We start from the raw sequence: 24,396 nt of genomic DNA on the forward strand, positions 1-24,396 counted from the left end.
ACGTCTGTGATCATCCCACTGATTTCCCAGGGAGACAGGTTAATAGTCAACAGATATGGGCCACTTTACTGGGCATTCTGGACATATATGTACAGTTGTGTATGATTCTGTATGCAGAGTTCTACCACTGGCAGGATTTGAACCATGGCTGTGTGAGCTAAAAAATCAACAGTTCACATCCCAGTTACATGTGCTATTCAGGTTTTGTTGTCTGCATTTTCCCTGTTTCTGTCTATGTGTCTCTCAGTTGTACTAAATGACCTCTGGGGATTACACCTGTCATATACAGACATTCCTACACATTCAATTTATGGTTCACAGTGAGGGTAACAGTGCTTAATACCACAGTACTATTACAAGATTGCTAATCTACATTACCATATGACACCAGAGTATACAGTAGCAGTCCAGCAGTTTGATCTTTATTGTCTCGCTATTACACTTTTATTGACTTCAAATGATATGAGACTCTTTCTGCAATATTCTCTAGTTTATGCAGTACTTGCCCTGAACAATACAGTTTTTTTTACAGGCAATTAATTCACTACTACTTTTAGTTTTATTTCCTATGACAGTAAATGCATGAGAATTACTAACCTGCCTTGCGTCGCAACCTCGCCAGGCGACTGACATGGGCCTCCTGGTTTGCAGCCCACTGCATTGCAGTTGTGGGGGACATAAGAGTAATATTTTGCCATACCTATCCATGATATACCTGAGCTGGAATTATTACACACATAGTGGGGTGATACTTACACATGACTGGAACATTGTCTGCTGCTCTAGCCTCTTGGAGCCATTCCTCCAAGAGGTCCCCCTTATGCTGCTTCATGTCTGCATAGTGGTGCCTGACCTGCTCACTAGTTTGGAGTATGCCAGTGGCACTGTTGAGGTCTCAGGGAGACAGTCCCAGGCCTCTGCCTTATATTGGGAGTCCTGGTACTGGCCCTGCAGCAGTCTCTGATCATGGTCTTTGACAAAGTGTTCTGCCATGACCTTGGACTCCTGGATGCACCAGCACTGTGCTTGAAAGCGCACACCTTCTCCCCTTACTGCCATTGTGCCTGCAATGGAAAGCTGCAACCAGTTATGAGATGTATTACCACCTCTTGGGTTTAAGTAGGGCCGATTTCCTGCACTTTTCCGTGATTGACCGGTTTTAAAAAGGCTAAGCTATGGAAAAACCTGCTTAACTAAGGCTGGCATTGTTTAAAGGGATATAATACTGGGCACATTGAGTTAGCTGGCTTAACACATTGCTTATTTCTCCTAAGCTGGCCTGTGCAATGCTTAGCATTGCTTACACTAGACTTTGCATTATAATTCCTTTTTGACATTGAGTTATTATTCATTACACCTTATATATATGCTTAGTATCCATGATTCATGTGTACATACATTGTATGGGGTCCTTGTATTTTATTGGGGATTTCAACACTCTATTACAATTACACCTGACTTCTGGCCTTACTGCTGTACTCCAGTTCACATATTTATGTTATATAGTGGGTTATGGCACATAAGTCTGTATAGTGATTCCTTTTACAGGCTCAGTCTGGTTTCACTATGGTGATGACTTGTTTCCTGATACCTCATTCTTTTGGACTTCTGTGATGGCTTGCTGGTTAACTACTGTGATTTTGATGTATAGGGCCCTGGGTTCGAGACCTGCATCGTTGTTTATTTTGTTGATGGGCAGAACAAGGTCCATTGGATACAGAGTAATTAAAGAACTTTTGAGCAGTTGTAAGTGGGTTTGCATGGGTTTGCATGATGGTAAGCACTGCTAACCTGCCGTTACATCTGCTTACAGAGAGTTAGCTTCAGAATTGCTTAACCAGTATAGGCATTGCTTACCACTGTGCATACAGGCTTAAATTCACTTACTAATGCTTAATTATGCTTACTACTTCTTATTGGTGCTTAAACCTGCTTACTAGTGGTTTATTCATTATGACACTGACACCTCACATGTGCATTTACTGCAGTACTCCAGTTCATAAAAATATGTTATTTAGTGGGTTATGCAACATAAGTATTACTCGTAACATACTTTGGCATGGAAAGTTGAATGTGCTGCAGTGGGACTCAAACCAGGAATGCCTGCTTGTAAAGCAAATGCTCTGCCCATTACACTATCACTATGTTGCTTCATTTACATATATCTTCCTTGTTAACCTCTTCAGCCATTTAAGCTGCATTAACCGTAGCTAAGCGATGGGGCACATAAAACAACAAACTAATGGAAAAGGTAGTATCAAGCAATTATTTAAAGGCTAGTGCCTGAAAATGACCATGACTGCTTTTATATGGCTCATGTGAAATGAAGGATTAGTGCTAAACTAAAGACTAAAGACCTCCTCCTTATGTATGACTACCAGTGCCCATTTCTGTGGGACTCATATTTATCACCCTTGGTCAGCACTAAGTAGAATTCAGCCGTATTTATACCATATTCTAAGTCAATATAATTTAAAACACTGTGACCTTTTTTATGGTGCAGAGCTAGAAAATGTACCCAGTTTGAAATAGCTCATCCAAGAGAAAAAAAAACATTTCAAGCATTGATACTACCACATAATAGAAGCCTTGCTGTCTATTCAGAGTAAAGGTGGAAGACAACAGTAGTCTAAGTAGAACAGCAGGGGAAAACCTTTTTTACATATAAAAAGAATACAAGTACAAAGGAAATTTTGTAGTATGATAGCACTAAAGTCACCCCTGTAAAGACACAAAAAGGGACATTTGTAGATCTGTCATTTTTTATGATTCCTGCTATAGTTTGGATGGGCCCAATGTTTATTTTAAACACATAGGGAAAACGTGTTCATAGGTCTGACTGTTAACTCTTTTGGGGAGGTATACATGACTCTTGAGGTGGGGTATGTGGCTCAGTGCATTTTTTTATTTATGACTTAAAATAAGATTTTTAACTATCATGTGACTCTACATATGCCTTAAGCAATATTTAATGGACTGATGTGGTGCTTGTTCTTATTCTATAGAAGTCTGGTGGGTGTTACCAGACAAAAGCACAAAAGTTTGCTAAAGTTAATGATTTCATTGATACCATTAGACCCTGGCATTTGATGTGACTCTTTCATGTGTTAAAAATCATTAAATAATCATCCTTAGTGGTCTAAAACTCGTGGATTACAACAATATCTTAGATTTTATGCAATATTCTATTCTGTCTTCTTCTTGTTTGATATTTGATATATATATATATATATATATATATATATATATATATATATATATATGTATATATATATATATATATATGTATATATATATATATATATATATATATATATATATATAAAACAGGAATTAGAATGATATTAGTTGCCACATATTTATATGTTCTGAAGTGTGCAAATTGTGCACTCAACAGCTAGCTGAGAAAAACTTATTTACAGAGCATTGCTTCATCATCCAAGATGAGAACAATATTCAGTCACTCAGATGATGGAGTTCCTTAGTTTTCAAGACAGACAATAAGGTTTCATGATCTGATTTTGGCTGAGATTTAAAGCAAGTCAGAATGACTACACATCTAAAGTTCTTAAGTACAGGTGAAGAAAAAGTAAGGTGCTTACATCACCAAACCATGGCTTTAGGTATGCACAGCAGGTAGTGAAAGCGTATAGCTCTAGATGACTGTCACTGTTTAAGTGACACCCTGACACCACTATATATATATATATATATATATATATATATATATATATATATATATATATATATATATAATAAAACACACACACACACACACACACACACACACACACACACACACACACACACACACACACACACTATAGCACTCCTTTATCCACAGTGGTACCATGATATTCCAAAAAAGAACCTTTCTCTTTCCAGCAGTTAAGCTAAGATTACAAAAGAAGACCTAACAGACTGACAGATAAACACCTACTTTAGTGGCTGAATATTTAACAGGAATTTATTTTTAGCATATAACTCTTTGTTACTTTCATTTCTCTAAGACAAAAAAAAAAGAAAATAAAAGGATTTTCCATGTTACTGAACATTGTTGCTCTGCTGCTTAAGGGACACTGGTTTATTTGAGTGAATCCTTTCTTTAACTTTCAGAAAAATGTTTAAAAAGGCTTAACTTTTGACAGAATCTCCCTATGATTGATTAAAATGCTCACTTCTCAAGCTAATTAACACATCTTGAATAAACTGCGATTCATAGATAGGTATAACTGCAATGAAAAAGTCCTCATTATTGGGGTATTACCATATCTCTGAATCCATCACTGCATTGTCAGATATGGCCATGTTTGTGTTCTTCCTAGTTTCACTTACATTGCATTAGAGAAGACATCCCTTACACTCACACATACACACACACAAACACACATTCACACATACACACACACACACACACACACACACACACACACACACACACACACACATACACACACAAACACACACACACACACACACACACACACACACACACACACACACACACACACACACACACACACACATGCAAATTACAACTAAAACATCTGTACAGCCCTGTTTTGTTTACAATAACATCAGTTGGGGCTTTTAACTTAGCATGAAATAAGTTTTTAAAACTCTTCCCTCTCTTTTGTACAAAAAGGGGAGAAGTCTCCCAGTGCTTCTTTCTAATCAAGATTATGATTGAATATTTTTCCAACTGTTTAAAATAATTGTTTTTATTGCCAAATCATCTGCACTATTGCTAAATAACATAGGATAAAATCTTTGCTTGCAGTTTTATCCCTAAGTTTTTATACTATTTTTCTTATTTCAGGGTCTTCACTCAGAGTGTCTGTCAATACTTTCTCAGGATAACCTCTACTAGCAAAGTTCTGAATAATATTAGAGCTTTCATAACCAAAATCTTCATCATTCTTTGTAAGAGTGCTGGCTCTTAATAACTGGCCTTTGACAATATTAGTTTTTATATTTTTGGAGTGCATACTGGTGTAGTGCAAATATGAATTATTCTGAACAGATTTCTTATAAATGTTGGTATTTAAGGACTCATGTTCATTATAAACAGTGACATCTAGAAAAGTAACATTTTCTAACTGGTGATTAGTACTGAATCTTACAAAATAATTAATAGTATCTAAATAGATCATAAACTCAATAAACTTATTTTCACCCCCTCTCCAAATTAAAAACACATCATCAATAAACCTTTTGAATACTACTATGTTCTCGGCATAGGTACTTTCCAAGATATTCACTCTTTCCCACCCAGCCATAAATAAGTTAGCATAGCTGTGGGCCATAACTGCACCCACTGCCACGCCATTAACCTGATGGTATAATTTTCAAGTATATTCAAAGAAATTATAACTATTACATTTCCATCAGTAATGTGACCATCTCTTTAGAAAATATTCTAGAATTAATTAATTCAAAATACACTGTTCCTAACTCATCACCATTGCGGATAACAGTATACAGAGATCTGATGTCCAAGGTTACTAATAAATCAGATTGTAAAACTTTAATTTCCTTTATTTTATTTATAAAGTCAAAAGTATCATTTATATAGTAGTCATTCTTTTCCACTATGTTTTGAAGATGTTTATCAACAAAGATGGCCATAGCTTCTGTTTTACACCCTGCACTGGTTACTATTGGCCTGACAGGGGGATTATTCAGATCTTTATGAACATTAGGGAGACCAAAAATGACTAAAATTAGGATTGCATACCCTAAAATATTTTCTCACAGTGTCAGTAATTCTCCCACTTAAAAAAACATTCTTCTATTAATGAATCAATCAAATAATAATCCTTTTTTATCTCTAAAAATAAGACATCATTGTAAATTTGTACATCAGCAAACTATTTTAATGTTCTTTCATTATACATACACCTATTCATTAGAACTAATGCATTGTCTTTGTCAGCTTTGAGAATCAACAACTCTTCATTCTTCCGGGTTCATATTATAAGCTGGAAGGACCTGTCCAGCGAATATGAAAAGACCGACACATATTTACCGAACCACGAATACACCGAACGCCGTAAACTGTGAAATTTAAAATCAAGAATTGTCATACTCGGCCAACCCCACCGCCCACGACATACTACCTACCCAAACAAAATAAATAAACCACATACATACACTATATCTATGCACTTACCTTAACCAGCACCCTAAATCTAAGGTCCGTAACTATTGCATACTTACCCTACAGAGATATACCCAAACAAAATAAATAATCCACACACATACACCTAACAAAACCTTACTTCTAACCCTACATTAAACCTTACATGCATTACCTATCTATGCACTTACCTTAACCCGCACCCTAACCCTAAGATCCATAACTATCACACACTCACCTTACAGAGCTATACTGCAGACTGGCCAACTATAATGAATCGACATTTCAAATTTCCCAGTTTTGAACATTCACTTTTTTCGTGGTTCACGCAATATGTGTCGCTGTTTTCATATTTGCTGAACAGGACCTTCAAGCTTCTAATATGAACCCATTCTTCCTCATTTAAAAAAAAATTATCGCTCTTGAGCAGACATATTATGGGTTCCTATCAGATGACCGAAGGCACATTTTTTCGAATGCATCTTAGTTGAACTTGAAACGTCGAAAATGCAAAATGACGAAGTGGCATATAATCGAATTCTTTCCCTGGGAAAGAAGTCACTTGGCTGCTTCTATCACATTGCCATTTTTGGCACTGTAGTATGATCTCGGAGTTGGTATATTTAAGTAGGGGAGTTTGCCCCCCCACACTTTATGCAATGTTTTAATGTCTTATTTTTTTTTTGTGGGAACAGTGATTTTTTTTTCCCATGGGAAAAAAAAAATCACTGTTCTGGTTGTTCGATGTCTTGTGAATTCGAACTTTTGAGTTTGATATAACAACGTTTGATCATTTGATCATTCGTTGTTTTAATATAGACCCCATATTATAATATTTATACTCAGTCTTGTTATTAAGTAATTCCACAATTTGTAACTCAGACATGTTTAAAAACATCTCTAATTATTTTTTTATAGAAGGATTAAAAACACTCACAGAATGGAACAAATTTACATCTCTGTTATCATTTGAAAATAAAGTCTTTAAATTGAGTTTACAAAAATAGTCCCTCAGGTAATTAATAACATCAGACTTTTCAGCTCTTGCTGCTGGCACAAAGTTCCAACCTTTACTTAGAACTTTACATGCTGTGTCAGAAAACGGAAAAGATGTTAAGTTAATCAGCACAAAGTTAGAAGAAAACTCACTTACTTTCTCCTTTTCTGATAGTTCTTCTGGTTTTTCTTTCCCCACTGTCTCTGGTTGTTCGTATATTGCTTTCTCTGAGCTCCTGCCACTTCTGCCCAAGTCTTGTTTTCTGTGCCATCTTTCTGGTATATCCAAATGTGAATATTTTGATGAACAAATCCAGATGTGGCACCAGACACAACCTCTTAGGCATTCATAGTATTTTCATTGGTAATTCCCCTTTCTTTGTTGCCATTAATTACTATTCTATTAGCAGGACCATTACCTTTGCCTGCTAGTCATTCAGACCTCCTCACTTGCTGCTCAGGGGGCATTTCTACTACAATGACATCATTTCCTTCATGCACTTGAGGCTGACAATTAGTCAGGGGAATTTGTGCATTACTTGCATAAGCATACATCATTCCCCTTTCATAGTCCAATCTATCTCTATTACATTTACACATTTTCCTCTTTTTAAGGCTCTCATTCTCTCTCAATAACTTCTCCTGTGTTAAACAGAATCTAGAGTCAACATTAGCTGAAATTCTAGTTTTTATATGAAGAAATGCTGCTTTGATTTCAGTCATTGTCATTAACTTTTGTTCTGTTTAAATTCTGCAACATTTCAACATACTGTATGTCTACTTTTTGATTGAATTCAATCATGTCATGTGATTTATGTCATGTGATTTTTTATGTGTTTTAAAAGCTGTGTCAAAGAAATCTATGCCAGTTTGAAAAAGTCTTATGTAGACGAAAGCCCTTACTGGTTTCTTGATTAAAGTAGTTAGGTTTGCTTGTTTGTACACCTTTTATTTTGTCATTTAGTGTTGGTGCATGTTTTTACCTTTGTCTTTGGATAACTGACCTCTATAGTTTTACATCAGTCAGTTTTCCTCCTATGGGAGCTGTGGTCAATTCTGGGAGAAAACAAATGGCAAAATTATCATTAGCTACTCCCCTTGACTGCAGCATTAACATATGGTTTTACTTGTGAGACTATTCTGCTCTGAGGCCTTGTGAGGGAAAACCACAAGAGTAAATCATCCTCTGAATTCAAGAGGGTAAGCTTGATGTGGAACCTTTTGAACTAAGATGCCACATCACACTGATCCTTTCTACATCCAATGGTAGATTTCAGTTTAAATGTTCTTTGCTTAAGTGATTGCTCATCTCTTCAGTTTTAATTACTGTATTTCAGCTATTTTAATGTTATATTACAGAACACCTGAGTATCAATTTACATTGGTTTTTGTCACTGCTTTGATAGAAGCACATAAGACATCAACCACTGAAATCCAACATAACTGAGAACCAAAAATGTCTAACAGTACTGAACAGAACAAGCGACCACAAAAGGGGCAACAAGGTCACCATAGAACACTTTATTGTAACTTTAGCGAATCTGCAAATGTAAAATCCACAAAAAGTTCCTTTTGTCCATTCCAAACATTATACTTCATCAGCTTAAAACAAATACCTTGTCACTTCATTAAGTAACCATAGTTTGTTTAATGTGGTGATTGTTTAAAAGTACAAAGTAGTTAATGTTGTGTTCCAATTATAAAAAACAACCTATCGAAAAATGATATAAATAATAAATGTATAAGGCAACTGTATAAATTGTTCTTGTTAAAACCAAGGGCCGGATTTACGAAAGCTTGCACGGAGTTGTAGTGTAGAGTAAGACATCAAACAGGCAATATGTCTGACGTGCGATCCAGGAACAGCCGGCAGGGGCGTGCCTGAGAGCTGCTAAAGCTACTCTTGCATGGACAGCGTCATGGTATGCAAATTACCTTATTTGCTGCTGAAAGCTATGCAAATGAGCTAAATTTGCAATCCAGAAAACACTAACCTGTCCGTGGAAGATTAGTGTTAGCTGCAGAAATGTACTCCGTTGGTAACGGAGTACTGTACTGCACATAGCTAAACGGAGCTATAACAGCTCCAAATAAAGGATGCATACAGATGAGGAAGCATGCCAGTGGCCAAATATAAGGCCATTGGCATTTATAAATGTTTAACATTATTCAACTCTTTTATTTCCCCCGATCTCCGATGTTTAAGCATAGCTTAAAAACAATTTAAATTTAATTTAATTTAATTTAATTTAAAAACAAGAAAATAATTTAAAAATAGCCAAACATAGCCATTTTCAATAAAAAGCTTATCCTGCCATGTAGGTGAATGGCAGGCTGAAGACAATATGGCCACTGAGCACTGGTTGCTAAGGGGGGGTGGGCTCAGTGTGAGAGACGTAACCATGCATTAGTAGGCAATCCTATGCAAATGAGGAAAGAATAGCGAATCCCAATTTTCCCCAGCATGTGAGCAATGTCCCAAGAGTGTAAGTGTAGCAGTAGGCGAGTAGTAGAGTAGAATATAGGTAACATCATGATGGGGTGCGTCAGAAAGTCTGTAAGCAAATTGGAGCACAGTGTCTTGTGTTTGCCCTGAGTTGCTCAGGATTGCAAGAGGCGTGTCTACAGTTCTCCTTTTTGAAAACCAGAAATCAAAGGTGCACACTGTGAAAATATCTAAAATTTCTTGCAAATGTGCACACAGTGTGGGTGTGTGTTTGTGCGGTGCTGCCCCGGGCGGAAACAGAAAGGGAAAAGGAAGGAAAAGAAGTAGTAGGAAGTTAACCAAGGAGAACTAGCAGAGCTGCCAGGTAAAATATATCAGAATCAGCCAATTACTCAGGCAGTCAACTAGCCCAGCCCAGCACTTTAAAACTCTGCAAACAGCATTCTTCCATGTTTTTTTTCCCAATAACTCTGCAACACTGCAGTATACAAAGAGGGAAAGCTTAAAAACTTTAAAGTCAGACAAAGTTTTAGGGGCTGCTCTTGCTATCATAAACCAACATGTGCAAGGTGCTGAGGGTGGTGATGTTGTGAATGCTGCTGATCAACCCACAGTGAGGAGAAGGAGAAGAGTGTACATACCCAGGGTAACCTACCAGGGGCTACATGAGCTGGAGATAGTGGAGTACTATAGGGTGGACAGAGACCTCCTGCAGCAAATTGTTGAGCTTTGCCAGCCATGCCTTACACACAGACCCAACAGAGGGGAACCCATCCCAGTGGATACCAAGGTATGTGTTGGCCTAAGAATACTAGCTACAGGTACCTTCCAGAGACCAACTGGTGATATGATGGGGATTTCACAGGCATCAGCCTCCAGGATACTGCACCAGTTCCTGGATGCCATGTCAGTACATGTCGGTGAGCACGTATATTTCCCCAATTCCCGTGAGGCATTGGCCAGCAATATGCATCTTTTCCACCAAATAGCAGAATAGCTTGAGGTAGTGGGTGCAATAGACTGCATGCACATACACATCAAAGCACCACCTGGTGAGCAGGGTAGGGTCTACATCAACCACAAGGGCTTCCCCTTCATCAAGTGCCAGGTCGTGTGCGATGCCCAGGGCATAATAATGAATGTGTGCTCGCTGCCCTGGAAGCTATCATGATTCCCACATCTGGCATCTGACGCAGCTGTACCAGAGATTTGCCAATGGGGACATCCCTGATGGTTGCCTAGTGGGGGATGCTGGATACGCACTGGAGCTGTGGCTGATGACACCCATCAGAAATGCACACACACCCGAACAAGAACTCCATAATGAGGCACACGCACAAACAAGAAACATAATTGAGCATGTGCTTGGGATGCTCAAGTCATGGTTCCAGTGCCTGGACACATCTGGTGGAGCCTTGCAGTACTCACCAACTACATGTACCCAAATTGTCATGGTATGTGCCATGCTACACAATATGATCCTGTGGAAACAGCTGCAGCAGGAGCAACATGGGGCAGGACCAAACAGCCCCTCACCATTGCCAAGGCCTGCACAGGCACAGCATGACTCGGAGGAGGAACAACCTGAGCCTGCCCCAGTAAGCAGAAGGAGGCATGCCCAGTATGCCCTGGCCTTGGCAAAGAGGCAATGCATAGCACATACACTGACTCAGTAGGAACCCTGGAAATTACATCTCCCTCTGACTCACACATACAGTAAAAGGGATGTCTAACTTGGCACTACCTGTTTTCAAACATGTATAGGGAGTGTAATATGTGTATCCGACATAGGCAGCCCTGCAGCACCACCTGAGGCATGAGTCCCTATTTTAAGCAATATAAAGCACTGCTAAGCAAATTTTACCAGTACTGAGCACATTTAAATACAATTGCGTGTAGCTGCGCAATGCTCTAACCAGCGCAACGTCGGGCAACGTCAGGCAAAGTCGGGCAAAGTCGAGCAAAGTTGGGTAAACACGCTCACACCTGCTTTACTGTTCCTTAACCAGTCAGGTCTGCCCAGCAGGAAAATAAAAAGCAGTGACAGGGCTCGAACTCAGGATACTGTGCACTATAGTCAAAGTACTGAACTAATAAGCCATGACAGCATTTCACTGGCACAGACACAACTTACATCACTCACACATACTAGTAGGGGGGTCACATACCTAAGTCACAGCTAGCAGGACAATTGCAGCAAATGCAAACACAAACAAATGCTGTATCATGCCCTCTGAAGAGCTATATGAGGAACCTCACCCAAGGCCTATGCAGACAGATAACAGCAGGCCAGGCAGTGTGATATGGGTTGGGTAGGCTATGAAGTCACAAACTAATATGCATGTAATTGGAATCTAAGGTCTATAGTGCAGTGGTATGCCTCAAGCCAGTACGGTAGGCAACAGTACAGACTGAAATAGAGTACCTGACATAGCAGTTCAGGCCTAGCAAATGTGTATAAGTGTCAGGTGTACCCCTCATCCTATGTACACCCACAGTAACAATCAGGTGTGCCCCACAGGTAGAAATGTACAAATAGTAGCTGCCCCTCCTGTATATAGAAATGTTGATAAGAATATGCAAATTGACTCATGGAAGCCCTGCAGGCACAGCATGCTTCCTGTCGATGTACAACACAAAGGTGAGCCCTGAAGTAAAAAACAACTTGATTTTTTACACACATATAGTATATATGCCCATACTGAGCATGCTCATACACTTAAACAGATTTAGCAAATTTCAGTCAGCAACATACTGAAAGGTCATACCTGGCATGCTCACACACTTAGGCCATGTCTGAGTACAGCAGTGGGCCACACATATCTGGCAGTTACAGTTCTTACTCCAGATACTTGTCACTATTCACCAATCCTGCCTGCCGCACACAGTGATATGAAAACAGACCCATATAATATATTGGATGCCTGTCATAATCAAACTATGTACTACAAGTACTTAAGTTGTTCAAAGAAAGTGAAAATCCAAAAAAAGATCAATAAATCTCCGATCAGTATCATCAAGAAACGATGAACACTCCTAACATTATCCAAGCCATGTTCTGGCAAAAATATTATCAAAGAGTCCATAGAGAACCATGAAGCTTTTTTTTACTATGTCACAAATATCAATGTAAACTCATATATGTTCTGAGTCGGTGCAAAGTGTAAATTAATACATGTACATATCTGACATTGCCAACATCTTGTCAGACAGGTTCATATATATTTACCCCCCTCTGACTGACGAAAGGGCCCATTACCATACCTGGAGATTGTGAAATCCCAGAAATCACATATACAATGGTTAAACAGCTCTATCCAAACCTTAAAACACGGCGTCTATGGAATGACATGGTTTCCCTGGCTGTGTCATATGTGAACTCAAAAACAAACAGACTCTGCACCTGAAAAGTCTGTTGAGACTCACCCTCTGTACAGGATATGAAACTGTTGAATGGGTTACAGCAATGTTTGACACACTCCACAAGTGTTGGTACACAACAGACCATGGGAACTATTGTCTTATAAGCCTAATAAGCCTGATCTGCAAGGCCATGGAGTCCATCATTATGGAACTCATAAACAGAGCTATTGGAAGCCTACAAACACCCAATGCTACCCATTTTGGTTTGGTCAGGGGCAGATCATGGTTCTTAAACTTCGTAAACAGTTTTCAAGGCAGTTACTCAGGAAATACATCAATGAAATGAGCTACACACGGCCTACATAGACCATGAAAAGCCCTTTTCCAACATCCCACACACATGTCGTATCCACAAAATCAACAACTTGTGCATAAACACGTATGTCATCTGATGGATTGCCAACTGGGGCACAGATAGATCCCACAAGGTAAAAATTGTGGTCTCCCTGTTGGACTGTAAGCTGGGTAACAACTGCTGTCCCCCATGGCTCAGTCCTGGGACCCCTCCTTTCTGGTGCATACTTTTCAGAAATACAGTCAAACACACGAGGGCTATGGTTAGCAAAGTTTGTGGATGACTGCAAAAAGGTTGTCATAATTGATGTTTGGGCAACAGAGACATCCTTAAAAAGGGTCTCAGTCGGACAGATGTGGTGTCAAAATTATGGCCTCGAGCTACAGTCATACAAATACCACATAGGTGCTAACACCCTAAATATGGAGGTAATAATAAGGGATTTATGGACACATGTGGATAGCCATCTCTACTTCCAGAAATAGATTCACAAAGTGGTTAGCAAATCATGCTATGTGTTCCCACAAATTGCCAAGGTCTTTGCATGTAGGTCAAAGGAGGTTCCCTCTACTCATCAGTCATCAGACCCATCAGAGAGTATCCCAGCACACTTGCAATGAATCTGACTAGGCACCTTCAGCAGCTGGAAAGACCACTGAAGTACCTCAACAAGAGGATTACTGGCCTCAAACAGTTGCCCCATGCAACAAGACTGAAGTTAACTCAATCTGCACTCTGTTGCATACTGTCTACTCAGGAGATCTCAGCCCAACATACAGGTCCATGTCCAATGCAGAAATGATGTACATGCTCTATCTGAAGTAAACCCAAGCTCACTGTGTCACATGCTCTAGGGATATCATCATTACAACAATAAATAGAACATGTTGGAGGGACACATTACTAACTCACAGACTTCTCTTGCTTTGGAACAGGCTCCCAACCTACATTAAGCTGAGTTCCTCACTGACACTCTTCCAGAGGAGCCTTGATGAGTGTATGTGAAACTGAACTGTCACGCCATGGATCACTTCATCAGCTCTACTGCACAGAGGCATAGGGAACTAACCCCATGTGTGGTGATAGCTGCACACTCAGGCCATACTAATAGATGCCTTTAGGCAGATAGCCTATTACCTACCTATGTACCTATATATATGTAGGGGGAACACAGTATAATAAGCCAAAGATGGATGGTTAGAGATGTGTGTAAGAGGGTGACCATGACAGGGAGCCATCCAGGACTGTCCCACCCAGCACACATCCCAATGGCAAAAAAGACATGAGGTGCACATCTCACCCACTGTACATAACAGCCACCAGTATCGGTATTAGAGTGTATGTGGTCCATGTGCCTACTGTACAACATGACTGTACAATGAAGTACACATCTACTATCTGTACACATATACCTGTCACATAGGTTCATAGGTATGTAGTAGACTACCTTCACGAAGGCATATATTAGGCTAGGCAAGTTGTGCAGCTTTCACCACCCCATTGGGTAGTCTTCTAAGCCCTAGTTCTAATAGTTAGTACCCTAAGCCCCTTTCTAGTGGGGCTGCTGATGTGATACCTGGTGTGAATTGTCTGTTACCCATCCACTCACCAAGGTTCCTATTGAAGAGTGTCAGCGAGGGGCTCTATCTGATGTACATTGGGACTCTGTTCCACAGTAAGGCAAGTGTCTGGGATGGTACTCTATCCCACCAGCATGTTGAATTCATTGTTGTGATGAGGTTCATATCCCTGGAGTGTGTAGTGTGACTCAATTTTGTGTAGATGGAGCATGTTCAATAGTTATATATTGGACATGGCTCTGTATGTTAGGCAGAGTGTGCCTCTGAGTAGGCGGTATGCAACGGAGAACAGATTTAGTTTTACCAGTTGTGTTGCATAACACTACTGTTTGAGGCCAGTAATCCTATTGGTGAGATACCTCTGTGGTCTCTACAGCTGCTGAACATGCTTAGTCGAGTACATCCAAAATGGTGCATTGTACTCAATGATGGGTCTGATGGCTTTAGAGTAGAGGGCCATCACTACCTCTTTTGATCCTGATGCAAACCCTTTGTTGAGTAGGTGGGCCACATAGGATTTCCTAATCACTTTCGCAACATGGTTGTCAAAGGAAAGATGACTATCTACTTGTGTCCCCAGGTCCCTTATTACCTTGTCAGTTTTTAGGGGGTAACACCTATGTGGTAGTTTGTAGGTACTTTGTTTTCACCAAAGGGAATTACTATGCATTCTTTCACATTGAGCTTGAGGCCATGATTCTGACACCACACATCTGTCTCAGAGTCCCTTCTGGAGAATATTTGTGTAATCCGGGGAATCTATTATGGCAAACACTTTACAGTTCCCAGAAAAACTTAGTCAACCACAACCCTCCTGTGTTGGTATGTACTTTTGAGAAGTCTATACCAAACAGGAGGGACCCCAGGTCTGAACCCTGGGGGACACCAGTTGCTACCGGTGTAGAGTCTGACATGTAGCCAGCAACTCTTAATTTGTGGGTTCTATCTGTGAGCCAGTCTGCAATCCATCTTGTGATGTATGGATTCATGCCCAGGCTGGTGAGTTAATCTATGATACCTGACTGGAGAATGGTGTCAAAGGCCTTAGTGAGGTATATGTAGGCTGTGTGGAGCTCATTTCAATCATCTGTAGCCTGGGTAACGGTCTCAAAGAAATCCACCCAGCTCAGGAGGCGTGATCGGCATTTGATGAAGCCAAACTGGGTGTGCTAAACTGTGTGAAGGTTCCCAATTTCTTTATTGTTGACTTCCATTATGATTGGCTCCATTGCCTTGCAGATCAGACTCGTCAGGCTCATAAAGCGTGAATGCCAAGAGTCTTTTGTGGCCCCACCACTGTGGAGTGGGAAAAACATTGCTGTGTAACATTCTATGGCTACATATTCTGTAGAGAGGATGTAGAGAGAGGTGTAGGTATCCTTGATGAATATGGATACATCCCCACCCTATGTGCTATGATTCAGGTTCTGATGCTGGAAGGTATGGAATGAGTAGTATCCTGATAGTGCTGATGTGCTTTCTGGAGCTTTGAACTAGGTTTCTGTTATTGTACAGATATCAACATTCTCCATACTAAGAAGTGCCTCAAGTGTTTGCATCTGGAGGCTGAGACGTCTGGCAATGAGTAGCATTTAGCTCACTTTGTGGTTATTTGTGTTGGTTATGGGGTTTGATTTGTCCTGAGTGACCGGTGTTCCACACCTGAAGTCAACGCTTCATTGGTCCCATCTGACCATAAACTAATTACCCTACATATCCACATTCTGGCCCCACCACCCATTAAGGAAGCCATGTTAAAATATTTCTCCAAAGCCAACTTCATGCTTCTTAAGACAGAAGTGGTGAACGTCAGGACACCCATGCAGATGGAAAATACAGTTACAACTACTAAATCCTTCGCAATTGCACTTTATAAGCACTTACGTGAGTGCATGCATCATGCTATCGCAAACAGAACCAAGACACTATCCTCCAAGAAAAGGAAGCCAATCTGGTGGTCCCCTGCCATAAACAAACTGCACAACAGAAGGAAGAAACTGTTGCAAAAGAGGGTAAAATCCCATGAGTGGAAGAGCTCCCTGGTGAGCCTCAGTAAGAAGCCGCAATCTCTGATAAAATCCTCCAAAGCTAGTTATGAAAACAAAATCACCACTGATTCTAAAGACAACCACAAAGCATTCTATAGCTATGTCAAGAATCTCAATAGCAACACTCAGATTTGCTCTGAGTTACAGCACAATGGCACTAAATATACAGACCCAACTGATATTGCCAACATCCTGGCAGATAGAATCAGTGCTAACTTTACCCCCCTCTCACCCATGAAAGAGCCCATCTCTATACCAGAAGAATGCAAAGTTGCTGTCATCATGGCTACACAGGTAAAAAACACTCTCCAAAGCCAGGAACACAGCATCCATGGGACCAGATAACATCCCAGGCTGTGTTCTACATGAACTACAGAATGAACTGGCACCACACCTACGTACCATGTTCAATCATAGCCTCGCCTCAGGCTTTGTGCCTGCTGAATGGCACACAGCGACGGTTATCCCACTACACAAGGGGGGAGCCACCTCTGACCCCAGGAAATAGCACCCCATTAGACTGATGAGTCTGGTCTGCAAGGCCATGGAATGTATCATCATGGAACTTATATACAAAAAGACATTGGTAATCTCCAAACTCTGGACCACAACCATTTTGGGTTTGTAAAATTCAGATCATGTCTCCTAAACCTGATAGACTTCTTTGAAGCAGTCACCAAAGCCGTAGACAAGGGTAAGGTGGTTCACACAGCCTATCTAGATCTTGCCAAGGCTTTTGACACCATCCCCCACTCTGGAATTATAGATAAACTCACTAAACTAGGTATAAATCCCTATGTCACAAGATGGGTTGCCAACTGGCTCATTAACAGAACCCACACTGTGAAAGTAGCAGACCCCAAGTCCGACTTTAGACTAGTGAAAAGTGAAGTACCACAGGGTTAAGTCCTGTGTCCTGTCCTGTTTGGCATCTACTTCCTTGAAGTAGAGGCTAACGCAGAAGGTCTTTGGCTAATGAAGTTCCCAGATGATTGCAAACTAGGAACCATAATCAAAACTACTAACGATGTGGACATCCTACAAAAGGGCCTCAATGAGACAGATGCCTGGTGTCAAAGCCATGGCCTCAAGCTCAATGCCAAAAAGTGCATTGTCTTCCTCTTTGGTAAAAACACTGTACCCATGAACTACAACATAGGCGGTAGTATACTTAACACTGAAAGTGTGATAAGAGACCTTGGGACACAGGTGGACAGTAGACTCTCATTTTATAATCACATTGCAAAGTGTTTAGAAATTCCTTCTATGTAGCCCACCTAATCATGAAAGGGTTCACCTCTAGATCAAGAGAGATCATTGTGCCCCTCTAGTCATCACTCATTAGGCCCATAATAGAGTACAATGCCCCATTTGGTATGTACCTTAATCGGCACATGTAACAGCTGGAAAGACCACAGAAGTACCTCACCAAGAGGATCAATGGCCTCAAAGTGATGCCCTATGCAGCTCAACTAAAAAACTCCAGCTCTATTTGTTTGCTTACTGCCTGCTCAGAGGTGCTCTATGCCTGACGTATAAGGCCATGTCCAAGCTGGAATTAATGGACATGCTCCACCTCAAGAAAACCAAATCTCTTAGAGCCACACACTCCAGTAAATTAAACCTCAGCACAGCAATAAACCAGATGTACTGGAGGGATAGATTCCTGTCCCAGAGACTTCCCTCACTCTGGAATAGAATCCCAGTTGATGTAAGACAGAGCCCCTCGCTGACTCTCTTCAAGAGGAATCTTGATGAGTAGATGGGAAATTGTAAATTTACCCCTGGGATCACTTCAGTGGCCCTGCTGGACAGAGGCCCAGGAAACTTATTTAAAAGGGAGGCAAAAGCCAACACATTCTGGCTAGGCTTATAAATGCCCTTGGGCAGATAGCCTAGTACCTACCTATGAACCTATGAACCTTTGAGCCTTGCCTAAAAAAGTAATATGGGGACAGCAAGAGCCTTGGCCAGTATTCAGAAGCATAGGGGCGACAAGTGCAAACCATATGTAGCGAAGCAACAAGGCTTGTCTATCATGTCATCACAGGCAGACAGAGACCGTATCCCCATTTGAATGACACTAGAAGCTCAGCTAATTGTTGAAGTTTATCATCTTTCTGCTATATTGCAGTATCATGTAGGTGAAGGTAAGATGCTACTCAAGGTCAGGGTCATACCAGCCTGGGCTACATGATCATAGAGCTAATATATATCTCTTGTCATGTTGTCTTGGGAGGTATGTCTGAGGTCATTCATATTGGCATGTACAAAGAACACGTCATATATGTACCTGTTCTGGAGTGATGTAAGTGCTTGTGTTATGTGGCAGATCATAGCACCTGACAGACAACTGACAGTAACCTTCCCCTTGTCCAGCCGAGTGAGTGGAACATCTGTGTGCCTGACTATGAAGTCACCTATTACTAGTGTGTTGGGTATGTTGTTTTGCCTTAGGGCCTGTTGTGAGGCACACTGCTTTGGTGTATTATGCGTTTTCTGGCATGTGCTTGGAGGTGCATGTTGCTTGCTTGTCAGTTTAGGAGGACACTCTCTCTTTTTCAGATTAATATTTGTATTCTCTGAGTATGGTAATGTTTATTTATGTGTGTGTTTTGCTGGTGCTTATATTATAGGTCTATGTGAGACAGTTGGTGTTGTGGTTGTATGACCGTACTCCTCCTGACTGTATTGTCCAGTATTGGGTTGACAGAGCTTAGCCACCGGTTTGACCCTGTGTGTGCGAGCATGTGGTGCATCAACCCATATATGATATGGTCATGGCCTATGCATACAATACACTCACAATACACCTAGTATGATAAGCCTGCTGAGGTTAGCAAATGTGAAAAAAAACTTTGAGCAAACTGTCAGCAAGTAACGTCTGTATTGCACCCTGTAACTCCATATTGCTTGCTGAAGTATAAAGACGTACTTAGTTTGGATTAAGAACATCGCACTTGCCAATTGTGTGTGTGTGTTTGTCTCTCCCTGGGGAGAGAGCAACCTTTTTGGAGACTACTCACACCCCTTAAAAGTGGTATACTCATCTTTGTCAAGTCTCATGATGTCAACATTCTACAAATATACCTGTGGAAAAGATTGATCCCAGTAATGTGTATAGTGTGTCATGTAAATGTGTACTGCTGTAGAATTGAAATGTAATTAGGTATAGGTTTAAATCCTGCACTTGCCAACTGTGTGTGTCTCCCTGGGAAAAAACAGCCTTTTTGGAGAATACTCACACCCCTTAAAAGTGGTATACTCATCTTTGTCAAGTCTCATGATGTCACCATCCTACAAATTTACCTGTGGAAAAGAACAATCCCAGTAATGTGTATCGCGTGTCATGTAAATGCGTACTGCTGTAGTATCATAATGAAGTTAGGTAGGGATTTGAATCCTGCACTTACCAACTGTATGTGTGACATTGTGTGTGCCTCCCTGGAGAGGAGCACCCTTTTTAGAAACTACTCACACCCCTTAAAAGTGGTATAGTCATCTTTGTCAAGTCTCATGATTTCACCATCCTACAAATATACCTGTGGAAAAATGAAATCCTAGTGATGTGTATAGCACGTTGTGTAAATGCATACTGCTGTAATAGCATAATGTAGGTAGGTAGGGGTTTGAATCCTGCATTTGCCAACTATGTGTATTTCCCCTGGGGAGGCGCAACCTTTTTGGAGACTACTCACACACCTTAAAAGTGGTATACTCATCTTTGACAAATCTGATGATGTCACCATCCTACAAATATACCTGTGGAAAAGTGAAACCTCAATAATGTGTATAGCATGTTGTGTAAATGCATACTGCTGCTGTATCATAATGTAGTTAGGTAGGTGTTTAAATCCTAAATTTGCCGAGTGTGTGTCTTTCCCTAGAGAGGTGCAACCTTTTTGGAGACTACTCACACTCCTTAAAAGTGGTATACATATACTCGTATTTGTCAAGTCTCATGATGTCACCATCCTACAAATATACCTGTGGAAAAGTGAAATCCCAGTAATGTGTATAGTGTGTTGTGCAAATGTATACTTCTGTAGTATCATAATGTAATTAGGGAGGAGTTTGAATCTCACACTTGCTGACTGTGAGTGTGTTCCTGGTGTGTGGCACCACTGGCCAATGTGGAGTGGGTTTTGATTTTTCTAGTGCATGACATATCACAATGCCAACTGTATGTGCATTACACATGTAAGGTAGCTGAGGGGCAAATCCATATACATACATATGACTTCAATTATTTCATAGGTGAGTACTCTGCTTTCTCCATGAACGCATCTGTTATCTTTGCCAGAGCGTGCTGACACATTCGAGTCCTTAGGTCACTTCTGTATGCTTGTGACAAGCTTAGCCACTGCAGTGATCCCTGGGCTACATCTTCCGTTTCACATCCACCCATCACGGTTTCTATTGAAGAGTGTGAGTGAGGGTTTATGATTGAGGTATATTTGAAACCTGTTCCAAAGTAAGCAAGGTCTGGCAAAGATGACTAATCATTATAGGTGTGCAACAACCTCTGTGGATCTGCATGAAAACCCTTTATTGCTTATGTGCTCCATAGAGGGATTTCCAAAACTCTTTGGTAATGTGATTATCAAAGGAGAGATGGCTTAATACATGGTTCTATGTATACATTAGCACCTGTTCCACATTTTTGGGGCTACTACCTATGTGGTACTCTGGGGATACTTTGTTTTCTAAAAGTGGATAACTATGCTTTCTTTGGCTTATAGCTTTACAGCATGAGTTTGACACCAGGTATCTGTCTGTATGATACCCGTTTGGAGGATGTGTGTGTCATCTGGAGAATAAAGTATACCCCACAGTATGCATTGTCATCAAACGTGGGCAGACATATCCCTACTGTGTTTGCTTGTACCTAAGAGAGCTATATGCCAAACAGGAGTGGTCGCAGGACTGAGTGCAGGTGAATACCACTTGTTACTGGCATAGAATAATACATGGAGGCTGCAAATGTTACTGTGTGTTCTACATCTGTGCGTCAGTTGTCAAGCCATCATCTAACAATTGTTTATGGTCAGTTTGTTGAGGTTATGTATAATACCAGTATGTGGAATGGGTATGAATTGGTGGTGAGCTATAGCTTGGCTGTGTTGACCTCCCCTCCCTCAACTATAGCCTTGTTGACTGGCTTGAAGTCTACTAGGTGTAGGAGCCATGATCTGGCCTTTAGAGGACCTAAGTGGGTATGGTGCAGTATTTGCAGGTTCATAATGTCTCTGTTAATGAGTCCCATAATGCTGTGCTCCATAGTCTTCCAGATAAAATTTGTCTGGCTTATAGGGTAAGAGTTTCCAGGACCTGTTGTAGTTCTACCCTTAATCAATTTATGTTAACATTTGCACTGGGTGTGATGAGGGTGGACAGGTTTAAGAATAAGTATATTAGAGGGTCAGGCTAGGTTTGAAGGTTAGTAGAACAAGCCAGATTTATTTATTTATTTAACATTTGTTGACTGGGAAAGTCCGACTAGGTTCCACAGAGCCTGTTTTCAGCGGAGGCCCGGGGAGAAATGCTCCAGATGCATGTCTTTGGAATGTGGGAGGAAACCCACGCGAACACAGGGAGAACATGCAAACCCCACACAAAAGGCACCCCAGCCGAGAATCGATCCGGAGAACCTCTTGCTGTGAGGCGACAATGTTAACCGCTGCACCACTGTGCCACCCATGAGATAGGCAGGATAGCCAACTAGGCAGGATTAAGTTGGTTTGTACATGTTCTGAGGAGGGATGCAGAGTATATTGTGAAATATATGCCAAGAATTAAGTCGCCAGGTAACAGGAAAAGAGGAATGCCTAAAATGAGGTTTATGGCTGTGGTGAGAGAGGACATGCAGGTGGATGGTGTGCAGCACAAGATGCAGAGGGTAGGAAGAAATGGAAACAGATGATGTACTGTGGTGACCCCCTAATGGGAGCATCCGAAAGGAGAAGGAGAAGACACTGTAGCTCAACCCTTGTGTACTATGAACACCATTACCGTGTCATTCCACAAGTATGTAACCAGTATAGAGGCTGCACCTGGACAGAGCATTTAGGTGAGTGGTGACTTCATATGTCAGCTTGTGTATGACACAGCCAGGGACACTGTCCAGTACCATTGCCACTGTGGTGTGTACTTTGTTAAAAAGATGTTTTAACGAGAGTGTCTGTGAATCATCAGGTTTTCCATTCTTCAGGTCTGGAAATGTGGCCCTTGTGTAATGACAGGGTGGTGATATCCGCATTCAAACTGTCTAACAAGGAATTGGTAATGTCAGTCAGATAAGTGTACTTTGTGACCATTTACATTAACTGTGACCCGATCTAAGATTTCCCCTGTAGATTATGAACAACACTAAAGAAAGCTTTAGTGTTGTCTTTGGAATCCTTGCCATTTTGTATTTTGAAGCTTGCCTTGTATGTTTAGTGAGGGATTGTATTTTCCCAATGATACTGACCAGAGAGGTTATCCTTTCTTGGTATGTAACTCATTTTTGGTAAAACTTCACACCTTCTATTATATATTTAGTTTATGGCAGGGGTCCATGAGACTAATGCACTTATACTGTATAAGTGAGAATTTCTTGTGTTTGTGATAGCACGGTCCATGCAACCCTGTAGCTGAACAGTGTGCATTAGTAAAGGACTATGCAGCTGGGACAGTGTTAACGCTGTAACGCAAACCAATGACAGATAGCAACAACAGCATCACCCACAGCACAGTGTCAACCTGTGTCATACACACACATGCGTACTCAAGTTCCAAAATGTGTGTAGTACAATGCATACTGGCCACCAATATAAACTATGGAGTGATAACACTGGCCAATAGAGGACATGCCACCCTGCCCATGTGTCCAATATGCACATACATGCAGACAGTGCACCTCCACCATGTTCACAAATGTACACCTGCAAACCTGTGCTGCACACACCCCACACTTACTGTCCACTGTATAACACATGCTGACACAACTGCACACATCAGCCAAGTGGCACATGGGGAAAAAAAACACAATTGGAATAAACACTGGTCGAAACAATACAACATTGCTAATTACAGATTTAATGCATCATGCCTGCTCAGCTACACCTTCAAGGATATCATTACACTTTACTGTTGACAACATGCTACACATTCAACCATGATATACTTTATTAAAGTCACCCTGTGCATCAGCACCATGTTAACCTGTTCCTGCATCAATGTTACAGATGACAGGGGTTGGCACATGTTTCATCATATGCACAGGGTTTGTTGTTGGTTTGCCAGAGGCCTACACTGACCCATAGGTTCATAGGTTCATAGGTTCATACTAGGCTATCTGCCCGAGGGCATTTACAAGCCTAGCCCATAGTTTTGTGGCTTACGCCACCCCTTTAGTATGGGGAACTATACCCATTATTTTGCTGTGCCTCTGTTTCAGTAGGTTCAGTGATTCTTGAACAAGGCCA

Source organism: Protopterus annectens, chromosome 5.part0 (genome assembly GCF_019279795.1).
Source record: "Protopterus annectens isolate FY-2018-M chromosome 5.part0, PAN1.0, whole genome shotgun sequence".
Lineage (NCBI taxonomy): Eukaryota > Metazoa > Chordata > Ceratodontiformes > Protopteridae > Protopterus > Protopterus annectens.